Genomic DNA, 14,892 nt, shown 5'->3' on the forward strand with positions numbered 1-14,892 from the left:
AGTCAATGACCTGCTACGCCACCTGGATGCTCACAAGTCTACGGGGCCAGATGGGATCCACCCAAGAGTGCTGAGGGAGCTGGCGGAGGAGCTCGCCAAGCCACTCTCCATCATTTATCAGCAGTCCTGGTTAACGGGGGAGGTCCCGGACGACTGGAGGCTTGCCAATGTGACGCCCATCCACAAGAAGGGCCGGAAGGAGGATCCGGGGAACTACAGGCCTGTCAGCCTGACCTCGGTGCCGGGGAAGATTATGGAGCGGTTCATCTTGAGGGCGCTCACAAGGCATGAGCAGGACAACCAGGGGATCAGGCCCAGCCAGCACAGATTCATGAGAGGCAGGTCCTGCTTGACCAACCTGATCTCCTTCTATGACCAGGTGACCCGCCTAGTGGATGAGGGAAAGGCTGTGGATGTGGTCTACCTGGACTTCAGTAAGGCCTTTGACACTGTCTCCCACAGCATTCTCCTAGAGAAGCTGGCGGCTCATGGCTTAGACAGGTGTACTCTGCGCTGGGTCAAAAACTGGCTGGACGGCCGGGCCCAGAGAGTTGGGGTGAATGGAGTTCAATCCAGTTGGCGGCCAGTCACGAGCGGTGCTCCCCAGGGCTCAGTTTTGGGGCTGGTCTTGTTCAGTATCTTTATCAATGATCTGGATGAGGGGATCGAGTGCACCCTCAGTAAGTTTGCAGACGACACCAAGTTGGGCGGGAGTGTTGATCTGCTCGAGGGTAGGAAGGCTCTGCAGAGGGACCTGGACAGGCTGGATCGATGGGCCCAGGCCAACTGTATGAGATTCAACAAGGCCAAGTGCCGGGTCCTGCACTTCGGCCACAACCACCCCATGCAGCGCTACAGGCTTGGGGAAGAGTGGCTGGAAAGCTGCCCAGCAGAGAAGGACCTGGGGGTGCTGATCGACAGCCGGCTGAATATGAGCCGGCAGTGTGCCCAGGCGGCCAAGAAGGCCAATGGCATCCTGGCCTGTATCAGAAATAGTGTGGCCAGCAGGAGGAGGGAAGTGATTGCGCCCCTGTACTTGGCACTGGTGAGGCCGCACCTTGAATACTGTGTTCAGTTTTGGGCCCCTCACTACAAGAAGGACATCGAGGTGCTGGAGCGTGTCCAGAGAAGGGCAACGAGGCTGGTGAGGGGTCTGGAGAACAAGTCTTATGAGGAGCAGCTGAGTGAACTGGGGTTGTTTAGCCTGGAGAAAAGGAGGCTGAGGGGAGACCTCATCGCTCTCTACAACTACCTGAAGGGAGGTTGTAGCGAGGTGGGTGTTGGTCTCTTCTCCCAAGTAACTAGCGATAGGACGAGAGGAAATGGCCTCAAGTTGCGCCAGGGGAGGTTTAGATTGGACGTGAGGAAAAATGTCTTTACTGAAAGAGTGGTGAAACATTGGAACAGGCTGCCCAGGGGAGTGGTTGAGTCCCCACCCCTGGAAGTATTTAAAAGACGTGTAGATGAGGCGCTTAGGGACATGGTTTAGTGGGCATGGTGGTGTTGTGTTGATGGTTGGACTCGATGATCTTAGAGGTCTCTTCCAACCTCAATGATTCTATGATTCTATGAGAAGCAGAAAAGGCCTTGACTCTGTGTAAGCACTGCTCAGCAGTAATAAAAACATCCCTGTATTATCAACACTGTTTCCAGCACAAATCCAAAACATAACCCCATACTAGCTACCATAAAGAAAATCAACTCTATCCCAGCCAAAACCAGCATACTTGCAGAAATCTTAAATAATACACTTCTGAACGAATGAAATTCAAATCCTCCTCTTCTTTCCCTGACAATATTTATGATGGATTTGAAAAAAAATAAACAAATTTCTACCCTATAGGCACACTGTAGCTGATTACATACAGATTTTTAAACATGCACAGGAGACCTGAAAGACAAATACATGTATGTATTTAACTTATTATCAGTTGCTTCTTGTAATTATCAGGCACGCATCTTCAAGACAGACTATCAGGTCTGTAAGAGTTGATTCAAGACTTCTACAAGCTTCCCAAGTTTTACAACATGATAGAAGCAACCTTTACATCCAGACATGATATCTGATATACACTACTCTCTAGAAATATCATGGAGTCCCAACTAGCTCTAAGTTATTACGCTTGCTACCTAGAGGTTCAATTGTACCTAACCTGCTATCCCTAGCATCAAAACCAAAGACATAGATCCTGGAAGTTCACCAGGCAGGCCTTTCCAGAGCTGCATTATGTTAGACATAATTTTTTTCTGAATAGGAACTCGAGTTATTTTAGCCCCAAAGCAAGAATCACAGTTATATACCAGCAAATCAGACAAGGGAACTTCTATTTCTGTACAGTTTTCCCCACAAAAGGACTAAGCACAAGCAGATGTGCACAGACCTGGTTGAAGAATCAGGCTGTAACAGTTCAAAGTTTTCATTCACTTGTCAGTTTGCTTACAAACCAAATCTGCAGGTTTTCTAGAATTAAATTTAAGTAGAAGATAATAAAAAAAATTACATAGCATCACAAATAGGGTGTGGGGGTTCAAACTGTTTTACACATAGAAAACTGTAAACAACTGTCTGTAAATCAGAGGCAAACATCAGCTGTAACTCATAGCCAAAAATTCCCCTCTCCGCCAAATGATTACTTCAGCTTGGAAGATCCTGTTAAAATCTGGAGGCAAGTAGAGCTGCTCTCCTCCAGCACTGTATCAACTCCAGGAGATTACACTGACTCTGTATGAAGTTGACTATTTCCTTGGAGAAACATTGCAAGGGGGAATTAAGATTATGATTAAAAACAAACTAACAACAAAACCAAAAACAACAACAAAAAACCCCATGCCAAAACACAAATCCCCCTTCTCTTTACACTCCATTGAACAGCCGTATGTATGAAGCTACAGCACAGCTCCAACAGGAAAGCAAAACTTTTGTTCAATAAAGCTACACTGAGCACCACATACTACTGTGTATTTTAAGTAGCAACAAGTGTTCTTTGCCCTATAGCACTACAATTCAGAGCACAACTGCAAGGAGAACACTAAGCAAGCTAACTGTTGCAGAAATAAGGAAACGCACAAGGCTATCAAGAAACACATGCATGAGGCCAGTAAAAATGTAGTAGTTTGGAGTAAGAGAAGAATACTACAAGTAAGTGAAATCAGTGAACTGAAGAATTAGCAATTCTCCCAAGTCAGGATTTAGCCTGGCATATCTAAAGAAATTACAAAACCACCAAGAGTCACAAGAATGATTCCAATGCCTTACTGCAAACGCTATAGAGATCCCAATGTTCCTACTATGGTAAGTCGAAAATGTCAGGTAACATAATGGCGTAACACCTAACCTACCTAAGAAATTAACCCCTCCTACACAAGTCTATTGAGCCTTACAGAAAGTCCACATATAGCTGTTTGCAAACAAATCAACTCACATAAAGTTAAAACCTGAACCTGTGCTGATGTCAAAATTTGGGTGCAGTTTGATATTACTGTTAAGCCCATCTAGTGGCTAGTAACCATGAAAAAGGAAAAGCTGACCTTCCCCCTCCAGTATCCCACATACTTCTGTCCCAATGTTTGTGCCCTGCATCAACCTTCAAGCAAGCCCTATTTGGGGACTTCTTCCAGTGTAAGTCAGCTTCAGCACCAAAGCCATACCTGCTGTCTAGGAAAGCAGCCATCTTGAGGACAACTGCTGAAGCATGGAGCTTATGCTATGCCCTTTAAGAACAATGCCAGAAACAAAATCCAGTGCACAGTGTTTTTGTATATGTGGTACAGCAAGATTTTAGCAGTTCTACTCTGAAAAAGCAGAAGAATTTTTGTTAAGGTTGTATGTGATAATCTCTAAAGCATGCAAAGGATTACAATATAGGGCATGTACCACAAGAATCTTGTGCTTATTCATCCCTGAAGAAAAGGACACTGTATAGTGCTTTTTGTGTATTTGTTAGAAGAATGGGGGAAAGAGAGCTTTACACAGTAGATCTTTTGGGGCCACCTCTACTGTACGATCTATCCATTTTCACTTCCACGCACAGCTTTGTGTGGTTGCTTACATAAATACAGCTAGTTGTTCTGATGCTTTCAGAACATGTTTCAGAACATCTGTTTCAGAACAGATGTTTTTGATAGGGTGTACGTTAAAGACCAATAATATGAACTATATCCCAGGAGGAAAAGCACCTTATCTATGTGTCAGTCTTGCACTACATTTATAGAAAAATATAAACACAAACTATTCATTTCTCCAATGCTACATTTGCATCCTTCCTGGAAGACTTTTCCAGATGTTAAAGCTTGCTTTGCTCATGTGGCTTAAAAAGGATTTATTCCAGCTAGGATTACTCTACTAGTTCAGTTTCAGAACAAAGCATCTCTCCCTTTCAAATTATCTGCCTGGATATTAAAAACATTTTTAAGGACTTGTACAAACAGGCAAAATAGTGTACTGTAAATCCATGACCTGACTAACTCTGCACTGACTCCCTAAAAGAAAACTTAACAAAAGCACAGTGAGCATCTTAGCTCAGTGCCTAGTGGCTGTGCCTCCCCACTGTGTCCACCCTTCACGCTGCCCCATCGGAGTGGGGAGCGCTGCCCCATTCTGCACCACACCAGCCAGGCTGCGCCTGACACACTTTGCCACTTTTGCTAGAGGAACACAAGCACAACAGCTGTGTGACTATCTCAGCCTGACATGTGGACCGCACTCCAGGATTTTCACATGAGCATCTGCAAAGCACACCTCGTGCTTACATTCACTCCCTGGTTTGCTCTACCTTTTTCTTTTCTTTTTTTTTTTTTTTTGGGGGGGAGGGGGCATGGGGGGAACGCGATGCACGCAGGGGGAAGAAATCAAGCACCATGTGGGTGTGTCTCTAAAATACACTGGTTCAACTGCATTAAATCCTGTGCGTATTTATTCAACGTTGAAGCGGCCTGAACTAAGAGTATTGAATTTTATTTCCAGTGTGTTCACATCTCTCCCAAAGCAAACAAAATACAGGGAATATAAGAGATTTCTTGTGTTTATTTAAAAAAAAAAACCTAGTTTTTTTTTTCTACTATGGCTCAAAGGTTCTTCTAATATGTAGGAAGGATAATAACTAAGCAGAAATTTAGTTACTAGTAACAGTAATAATTAAATATGCTAAAATATTTTTACATATGGACTGGTTGTAAGATTCCTTAAACATCAAACAAGCAAGCAAGTTTAACTTTTCTGTTCCATGCTTTAGTGTGCATTTATAGTTGGGAACAAAGTCATTCAATGTTAAAATCAAATATAAAAATCAATTACTGAAAAGCTTCCCAAAAAAAGCACTTAAAATAATAATAAAAAAAAGTTTTCTCCTTAACTTATTCATTTGGCATAGAGGCAGAATATGAGACATAAGGCTGTTAAATCATTAGACCTGGAATCTTTACACTTAATATTAAAGCTACAATATTCTGTTCTCAAAGGAAGTCACAGTTTTGCATTGTACATCTGCCAATTACAGTTGAGATCTAACCAGAATTTTACCAAGCAAAAGCACTCTCCTAGCTCATGCTATGCACACAAATAAAAAAGGACGAAACCATGGGTTAATTCCTGATGTTAACACATGACCTGCCTAGACATTTAAGAACTTAACTTTCATTGGGAAATATGAGATAGCACTTCACAACTTTGACTTTCCAGATACACTTACGATGACAGTTTGGGGAGGATTAGACTAGTTATAAAATACATATAAACCAAGAGACAATGAAAATGAAGTTACAAACTGACTGAAATACCATGAGATTATGTTTAAATTACAATCCTTTTATTTGCTTGCTTAGAAATAGATTCCCATTTTAAAGATACCTTTCATATAGTTTACCATTGTCTATATTATTGTCTTTGAAAATACCAGGCTGAAATAAAACTTATTACAGTAATATACTATCGAAACAATGAAACTTAAAACTCTGGTAACTGCCCAAGAACTTTTGACTTCTACAGTAATAGACATGAAAAAGGGATTAATGAACTTCTGTCATCAGAGAGCACATTTTTCACTTAGAGTAAAAACATGCTGACTAAATACATTATTATTTACCAGTCTGCATCTAAACCACTAACCAAGATCAATTTGCAACAGCAAAATGATTACCCAAATAATCAGAGCCAACAGCACTCGCTATAAAGATAGACCAACTATTACAGTGAGGATTAAAAAGAAAAAAGAAGTGCTACCAATTAGATATTAATAATTGTTGGCATTTAAGAAGATATGACTACTCAAGTATGCAGAGGGTTTTTTTGCTGTTGGTTTGTATTTTATTTGGGGGTTTTATTTGTGTGTTTTAAAGAAGCCAGGATTTTATACTGGCTTCAAAATACATGGGGGAGGTTATATAAAAGGGGCAGGCACTTCAAGAATTAGTCCTTTTTTTTTTGCCGTTATATACTACTTGTCATGATGTATATAATATAATTGAGTCCTAGCTGCATGACGAATAATAATATTATATATTTTTACCTCAAAGGCTATGGCAAGAATATTTTGCAGTTAAAACCTGGACTGTCTCAACAAAAAGAACAAAGCTTCGAGTTGCATGATCTCTTTCAAGTGCCACTCATCCAAGAGAACGTTACTGGCTGACAAAAGAACAGAAAACTCAATTATCAATATAGCTTGTTCTTCCAAGCTACATATACACTCCTCTCATATCTGTAATTCATTACTGAACGTGGAAAGAAGTGTATTTAAAGAAAGATTCTTCCATGCTACTTCTGTAAAAAAGTAGCATGGAAAGCATCAAGAATGCATCCTTACTCTGAACTAAATCTACATTCAATTCCTTTGATCCAGAATGTTCATAGCTCCATTACAAGAGCATCTTTGTTTAATATAATTAACACTCTGGGAAGCAGAATAGATAAAAGAGAACATAAGATAAGGTGGTCAGAACTATGTAGGAAACATGCTTCCCCACCACACACACACTTTAACAAGACTGGTGAACTCTGGAGAAAGAAAACTGGGCAACATGCTGACAAACACAGATAATAAAAAAGCAATCTGCACTTCTCATGATGAGTTATTCCTGAATGCAGAGGTTTCAAAGACCAAATGAAAAAAGACTGGGTAATACGTTCAACAACTTAACTGAAAACATCTGCTCAGGAATGTATCAGCAGCCAGAAAAGAAATCAAGATGTTTGACCACACAAAAATGGTACAAAGTAAGTCTGAAAACATGTAAATAGAGCATACAGAATTGATAATATGCTCTTATTTGAAATACTGGCCTACATTTGATTCAAGCAATCTAAAAAGAAGTATCTATAAGGCAGAAAAGTGGTTAAGAGGCAGTTAATGACAAAGATCGTGAAAAATAACTTCTAACCTGGATATGGGAATAATTTTAAAAATTCAAAGAAAAAAGAACTCTGTGTCTTAGAAGCACATGAAATTAAGTGGTAGAGAAAGTAGAATGGATTTTTTGTAACAGAGTAATACAAAACAAAACATTAAAATGTAACAAGGTAGAAATGTTAGACTGCTAACAGTATACTGTTTCTCATACTGTAAGAGTAGGACTCATTATCATAAAATATCATGAGGACAATAAGAAGAGATGTTAGATAAATATTACAACACCTGTTTTACATAATTACTTCTTTTGTAGAACAAGAGTAAAGGAGAAAACTTAATGGTGTAAGCTAGCACGCAATTGATACGCTTTACAAAAAACTTCTCCTAGGAGCATGTCCTTCCTTAACTGCTCAGTATACAGGCGTATACAGCTTCATCCAGCTACTGTCAAGTTACATGCTAGACTATATTAAAACAGCCATGGTGTGGTCTGATTTCCACACTGGAAAAGGGATTGACTCTTAGGCTAATCTGATCCCAAGAGAAAGTAAGACCAGCCTTGGGAATGTTCAATTTTGGTAGATAACTTCTTGTACTTATTTAAAAGTACATATATTGTATGTTTCTTATAATAAACATATCACAAATACCATTGTGATTCCCTTCTACCCATCTACATAAATATATTATTTTATCACAATCATATTTAATAAACACTTATATAAGCTGCCATTTTGGTAAGGACATAAAAAATAATTTAAAAAACTGTTGTCCTCAACAAATCAGAACTACAGCTGCAACTTGGCGTTAGAAACAGGTACAAGCATTCTGCCAGAACCCTCTTGGCCGTACAGCTCCACAGCACAGAGAAACAGAAACTTCTACAAGGTACAAAACTGACAAAGGTAGAAAGAAACAAAACATTCTCTGGACAGTTATTAATTTAAATCATCAGCTCAAGCATTCTGTTTAATAGAAAGAGAGCCCTCTTCCAACTCCAGTTCTTAGGTAATTTAATTGCGAGCTTAAGCAGACAGACATGCATTCCAACTTTAAAATATAAATGCTGACATCTTCTATATGTGGGATTTAGGTTGCCAGCCTTATTAGACAAGCCTTAGTCATGCAAAACAACTTGGATAAGACATTTCTTCCCTGCCCACTCTGACTCACTAGTAATTACCAGGCTAAAAAACTTTCTTTTTGGATACCAGCAACAAAGAAAGTTATGTGAAAATGACGGGAGAAGGCCTTACCGCAGTGAAGTCAAAGACGATTGACAATACTCCTGGTAAATTTTCATGGTACCATACTTGCCCAGTGAGCTCCGTTTCTTATCAAAAAGGTTGCATCAATTTCAGCTGCTGCCAAAAAAGGGGTAAAGAAAAGTCACAGCCCACCTGTTCCAAAAAGCCTCCTTTAAGTCATTTTAAGCCCTAAATTATCTTTTGTGCCTTTTCAAGCACCAGAAAGCTCAGCTGCCAAAACTTGTCTTTCTACAATTACTACAGTGAAACTGTGCTTTGCAGATACAAAATTGCTGAAGACAAACAATTAGGGCAGAGTGAATGAAAATACAACACTGAACATAGACACGTTTTAACAGAGTTTAAAAAATTATTTTAAAGCTGATGTTTTCATTGTATTGCACAGAGCAGCTGTAGAAAGCTACAGGAGTCAGGTGACTCTAGAGAAAAATTTAAGTCCCGTTTGCCTCACAGTGTCTAAGAACCTGAATAAAACACAACTATATACTTGTAGCTAAATCACTCTCTTAAAAGTTCATGCAATGAATGAAGCAGAAAAGAGAAGAGTTAAAATGATTGAGAAAGTGGAAGGAGATATTTATCTTCTGTATATGAAGAAAGTACTCCTCTACTTTACTTACAGGATTTGGGAAACAATAATATAATAAAGAAATTATCCTGCAGTCTTATAATACAGCAAAACACATATTAATTATTCTATTATAAAGACTAGACACACTTAAAAATACACACACACACACGTAGGTTAGCCATAGAAATGTTACCTTATTATCTCAGCACCAGTTTCCTTAGAAACAACTTCATGCAGTCATCCTACACTAAACCTAAAACATTCTCTTGTCAGGATCCTGTGTGATAACCCATCCTACACTAAACAATACAGCCTCGTCCTCCCTTTGCATCAGTTCATATGCACTAACTCTTCCTATGCTAGTTTGTCTGCAACTCATGAATTTCTTTACTTACGAAAACATTTCCATGCAAATTACTTTCCATGTAACCCTACCTCTCCCAAACACCTTCTTGGTTCACAGTTTTGGTTCATGAAGTAAATTAAATCTAGAAAGACTTAACTAAAGATAGAAAATGCATAGTAAAAATGGAGTCTTAAAAAAAAGAAAAAAATCTAGCAGCAAACTAACACTTGCAAAACCACAGTTAAGGGACACTCAGTGCTAAGTACTAAAAATGAACAGGCACGAGCTAGGAGAAATCTTGAAACAGAATTTCTGTGGGAACAAAAAAAAAACCAGAACAAAATTAAAAAAAACAAAACAAAACAAAAATCAACAAAAACCCTGCATTACCAAAAAACCCTCAACACACACTTTGGAATAGGACTGCAAACATTATACTGAGAAAGATCACTACTCTTGCCTGCAAAGGAAAGAAATGCATGCAGAAACAGTTCTAGAAATATTAACTGTAGATTCTAAGCAGCTTCCCATTTTTGAGCTGTAACATCCTCAATTGATAGAAATAAACGTCTGTTATATTATGAAAATAGCCGTAAAAAATTAAGTCCTCTATCAATTCCAGACCAATAAAATACCAATACATATTTCTTGCTGCGGTATCTGCTACCAACTGTAATTCACATGAACTGGAATTTAGGTTACATATTCATTAATTAATTTACCTAACCTCCTTTCTTCTACCATAAGTATTCCCAAAGAGATCTAACCTAACGGATCCTCTGCTGAAAGTAATTAAATCCCCCATTCTAACCTTTCCAACTTCCAGATGGTAAAGTCTTCAGCTCCAGGAAGTAGAGTGCAAGTAAATGAAGCTGAGGTGACAGATTCCGCCCCCCCATCCATACACTTACTTACATATCCACAAACTCTTAAATGAGTGGAATATTCAAATTTATTTGAATTTACTTCAATTATAGCTAAAATTATGTCATATTACTGATTTTTTTAAAGTGATACAGTAAGAATACAAAGTTCCAACATAAACTTTCTAAATGCCAGAGTTAAAGGTCCATGAGCATTAGGATATATTCCTTTATTACATGATGCCATAAATTTCATACGTGACTCCGATGTATCATTCACATTTAAGATGTATGGTTTTCAAGGATAAAACTAATTCTGATTAATATTCTGGTCTTGCTTTTCCAATACAAGTTTCCAGACTTTAAAAAGCAAACTGAACAACAAATACAGTTACATGAAACATCACTGATCTCACCACTACTCATCAAGACAACACAACTTCAGAACAGCACAGATCTCTTCCGCTTGACCTAACAGAATATACGAGGCAGTCTATTTCTGCATAGAAAACATGAAGGGGACTTAAGGCACATACAGAGGCTGCTTGCTATTCACAGGTAAAGCATGAAGAATCCAGAAACACAAGATCTGCTTCAAACTTGCAGAGTCAAAACTGCTCAGACTGTAGCTGCATTTACTACTTCCAATTGTTACTTTACAGGAAACAAATTGTCTGCTTCCATGTCATGCGTCACAGCATTATTTCAGCATCAATCATTTTCAAATCTCACACTTGTTTTCTGAAAGTTAGAAAGGGGTTTTAAGAACTGCAAAGAACAATCTCACAAAATGAGAAGAAAAACACTGTTATTTTATATGGAGATTAGACAGACTGTACAAGTCAGAATTTCCACATATAAGAAGTAACACATGTTCCTGACCATCTTAATTCTGTATAACACAATCCATTAAGAGCTACCTTAACATCAACTATCCACACAGTTGACCCAATTGATTAAGGTGACTATGCTATAAAAAAAACGATGCTCATGACCAACCCTACTAAATTCACTAGGATTCCTCCAGAGCAAGAAATTACATGGCCTTTGTTGGACTCTCTTCTTCAAAGAAAAGAGGCAAAGAAACAGTGCCTCTAAAGAAAGCACAACCCTTTTTAATCACCTTATTGGAAGCTCTCATGAAACTCTGAAACTCAGCTTACTATAATTGGCATTCTGTGGCCTATCACATGGAAGTATATGCTACTTCTCTGTGACATTACCGTATGAGAATTAAAACATTAGTAAATGTAAACTAGTGCAACAACTACACCAGTTTCCCCTTTTGTCTTGGTATGAGTTTAATAATTAATCTTCACTGTTGAATAGTTAAACACAATGCATATTGTTTACAGTCATTATTCTTCTACTGTTAAACTAATATTAGAACAGACTGACCAATTATAAGGAAGGACTAGTTAATATTTTAGTGTGAAGTGGTTAATTTGTTATATATTTTTTAAATAGTGATGAGCACTAAGTTACTAACACATGTGGGGGTGTTTCTTGGGGGGGGGAGGGTGTTTGGTTGGTTTTCGTGTTTTGTTTTGTTTTTTAATTTGAAATTTATTTTTTTTTTCCTGGGGCAAAACCTTGCATACAGTCTCTTTAGGAACATAACATAAACCCAGCTCAGGGTGCATTAGGCAAGACTTTCTACAATGCTTTTCATTTATCTAAGCAATAGGGCAGTATTGAAGGGGGGAAAAAAAAAAAGCGCCTTCCACAGGTATAGCCTTGATGACTTCAATTGAAATGCACAGCCCTATTCCCCCCAGCAGACATTGGGGAAACAAGAGCAAGAGCAAGATATTAAATGCAGACTACAATTTTCATGCATATTTTAACTCATAGCCTGAGAAAATTAGAAGTTTTTTATCAAATACTGCCCTAATGTACATTCAGAAAGCAGGAGTCTTTCAAGATTATGAGAAATTACAGATTTAACAGGCAGCACTGAAAAATCCATGCAGCTAGCTTCATGGGTACCCTTTCTCCAGTTTGTTTGCTGTGGAGGGAGGAATGGAATTTATTTATACATGGTCAATTTTACAATGTTATAGGTTTTCAAACACATTTTCTTGCACTCAAAAAAACAACAGCAGAAATTCTCACCGAGGACTCAATGTTCTAAACTTCAGACATTTTTACATAACCTCACCCGTACACAGAGAAACTCTGGGGTTTTGTTTGTAATACTAAATAGTTTTCCTGCTAAAAACAAACTTCAAAAGCAGTTGGCAGAACAGTGTTTTTCCTTCCCTCAAGTCTCCTGAGTAAATTTACCTTTGGAAAAAGACCAGAGATGTCCTTATATGCAAACATGTCAAAGAGTTACACTACTGCTTTTTGCAACATTAATCTTCTTCAGCAAATTCTATATATTACATATACTTGAAATAAAAATACATCCACATGAACTATACTAAACATAAATAGTTTCCTTATTCCTTTACAGGTAAGTCCCACTGCCCATCTAGGTAATGTTTATGATCTTTTATATTGGCAATACAGCAAATTCAGTTCATTCTCTTCAAACACATCATCAAAAACTTTTAATCAAAGCCCGAGTCTAATTAAACAGCCTATTAAAAGTGTCACTCTTCTGTTTTCCTATGCAATTGTGCTGATAGGAATTAGCAGCATTTACCAAAGTTCAAGCACCAGGCACCTGAAATTGCTAAATTATATGGGTTTTGGTGTAAGGAATATATTCATCTAACACCCTTCATACAGCATGCTTCACAAAACACATGCAGTCTTTCAAGGGCAACTTAGACAGAAGGTTTAGGAATACTGAGGTTATTGGCATGTAGACAGTGGACCTACAGAGCATTGAGTAACTTCTCAAAAAGTAGGGTTGATCAGGTGTAAAACCAAAACCAAAAAACACCCCAAACCACCACAACAACAAAAAAACAACAAACCAAAACCACACAGTCCACATGTGACTACTTCAGTATGCGAGAAAACTGTTCTGAACAAAATACAAATCCAGACCTAACACCCTGGTACTTGCAATTATGTGCAGATTTGCAAGTTAAGATGATTATGCAATGATTATTTCTTATCAGTGAGCAGCAGGAGTTTCATACTTGGGGGAGGATCCTCACGCTTTTTGCCTTATCTGCCAGCTATCCAATTGGCACATTGAAAAGACTTTTGTAACCATATTTTAACAGTTTTGTTTCCTAATCGGTTCTATTTCATTTGAATAATTAAAACCAAGAAATAATATTGTAACTTCAAACATCCTCCTGAAATAGGGAAGTAAATGCTAAAAAAAACCTTTTTCATTTTCCATAGATGTGATGCATATGCATAAACATGCAGAATTTACTTATAGCAACATTATGCATTTCAGAAAGCTATGAAGTCTGCATTCACAGGGACAAAAAGATAATCATCACGATCTATTCAAAGTCAACACACATTACTAAAGCAGAATGCCCCGACAGTTCATAGAAATAGCAATAAAATAACTATTACTGGAATTTTGCATAAAGCCAGTACATGCAGGAAAAATATTTTGTCTGTCAAAATCTACCCACTGGAATATGAATTTGAAATACTTCAAAACTTGATAAAGCTGAAAACTCTTTAAATAGTGATTAAGGTTTCCTAATTAGCATAATAATGTCCATTTAAGATATGTTCCCTCCTCTCTCTCACAAGACCAAAAATTTATTATCAAAATAAGCTATCAAATACAGTCTCTGGTAGGTTACAATCATGGGAGTATCATCAGTAGAGAAGAGCAGTTGACTGTCACACTCACGCACATCTCCACCAGACAAACGTGGTAAAGTTCCTACAAAACGTTTCAATAAAATGACAGGCAGCCGTGCTGAAGCAGCTCTTTCCTAGCAGCTGGCAAAAAAAAAAAAAAAAAAAAAAAAAAGCAAAAGCATAGCACCTCCACTTGCCCACTGACCAACAGATCATTTTAAAGCTTTCTGCAGCATACATCAAACCTTAATTTATTAGATGAAATTAACATCTAGACACACCTTCCTTACTTAAGTTTCCTTGAACTTCCTTCTACTTTCCTTACATTGAGCGCAGTGTTCTGTCTTTAGCACAGACCAATACCTGCAAGTCTGAGAAAAAGGGCACAGAGGAAATAAAAAACAACCTTTGAACATTTGGTTAACTATACGTCACCAAATAAAGTAAGAGGGGACACACACACACAAAACACCCTGTGACAATCAGCACAATACTTGATTACACAATTTCGGCAGCATCAATGCCAATTAGTATTGGCCATTGACCTCTAACTCAGGCTGGAATCCATCCACAGACCTTAACCTGACTAGGACTTTGTGCACAACAAATGTGAAGTCCCACAGTTGCACATTTATTTTTCTGCCTTAGCATCATGAGTTTTACTCAATTTAAATATTGAAGTAGCTAGGAAAAATAAAAGGTAAAATTACAGACAAAGTTAATGTATAAACATTATTATGGAATTTATTAAAGCATCTCCAACTATCTTCCT

At 38.1% G+C, this 14,892-nt stretch overlaps 1 protein-coding gene across 6 annotated transcripts in view; it reads right to left on the bottom strand.

Moving 5' to 3' along the window:
• LOC143162258 (hyccin 2) overlaps positions 1 to 14,892 on the bottom strand; it is an 80,421-nt gene that overhangs the window by 55,767 nt on the left and 9,762 nt on the right. For 4 of the 6 annotated variants that reach the window (XM_076342352.1, XM_076342344.1, XM_076342345.1 and 1 more), the window contains one exon: positions 8,600 to 8,707. The exons of 1 other annotated variant lie outside the window; for it this stretch is intronic. The gene's annotated coding sequence lies outside the window, so the exon portion shown is untranslated. The remainder of the gene's footprint in view (positions 1 to 8,599; positions 8,708 to 14,892) is intronic. One more of the 6 variants, XM_076342346.1, reaches the window with a different exon arrangement.

Source organism: Aptenodytes patagonicus, chromosome 6 (assembly GCF_965638725.1).
Source record: "Aptenodytes patagonicus chromosome 6, bAptPat1.pri.cur, whole genome shotgun sequence".
Lineage (NCBI taxonomy): Eukaryota > Metazoa > Chordata > Aves > Sphenisciformes > Spheniscidae > Aptenodytes > Aptenodytes patagonicus.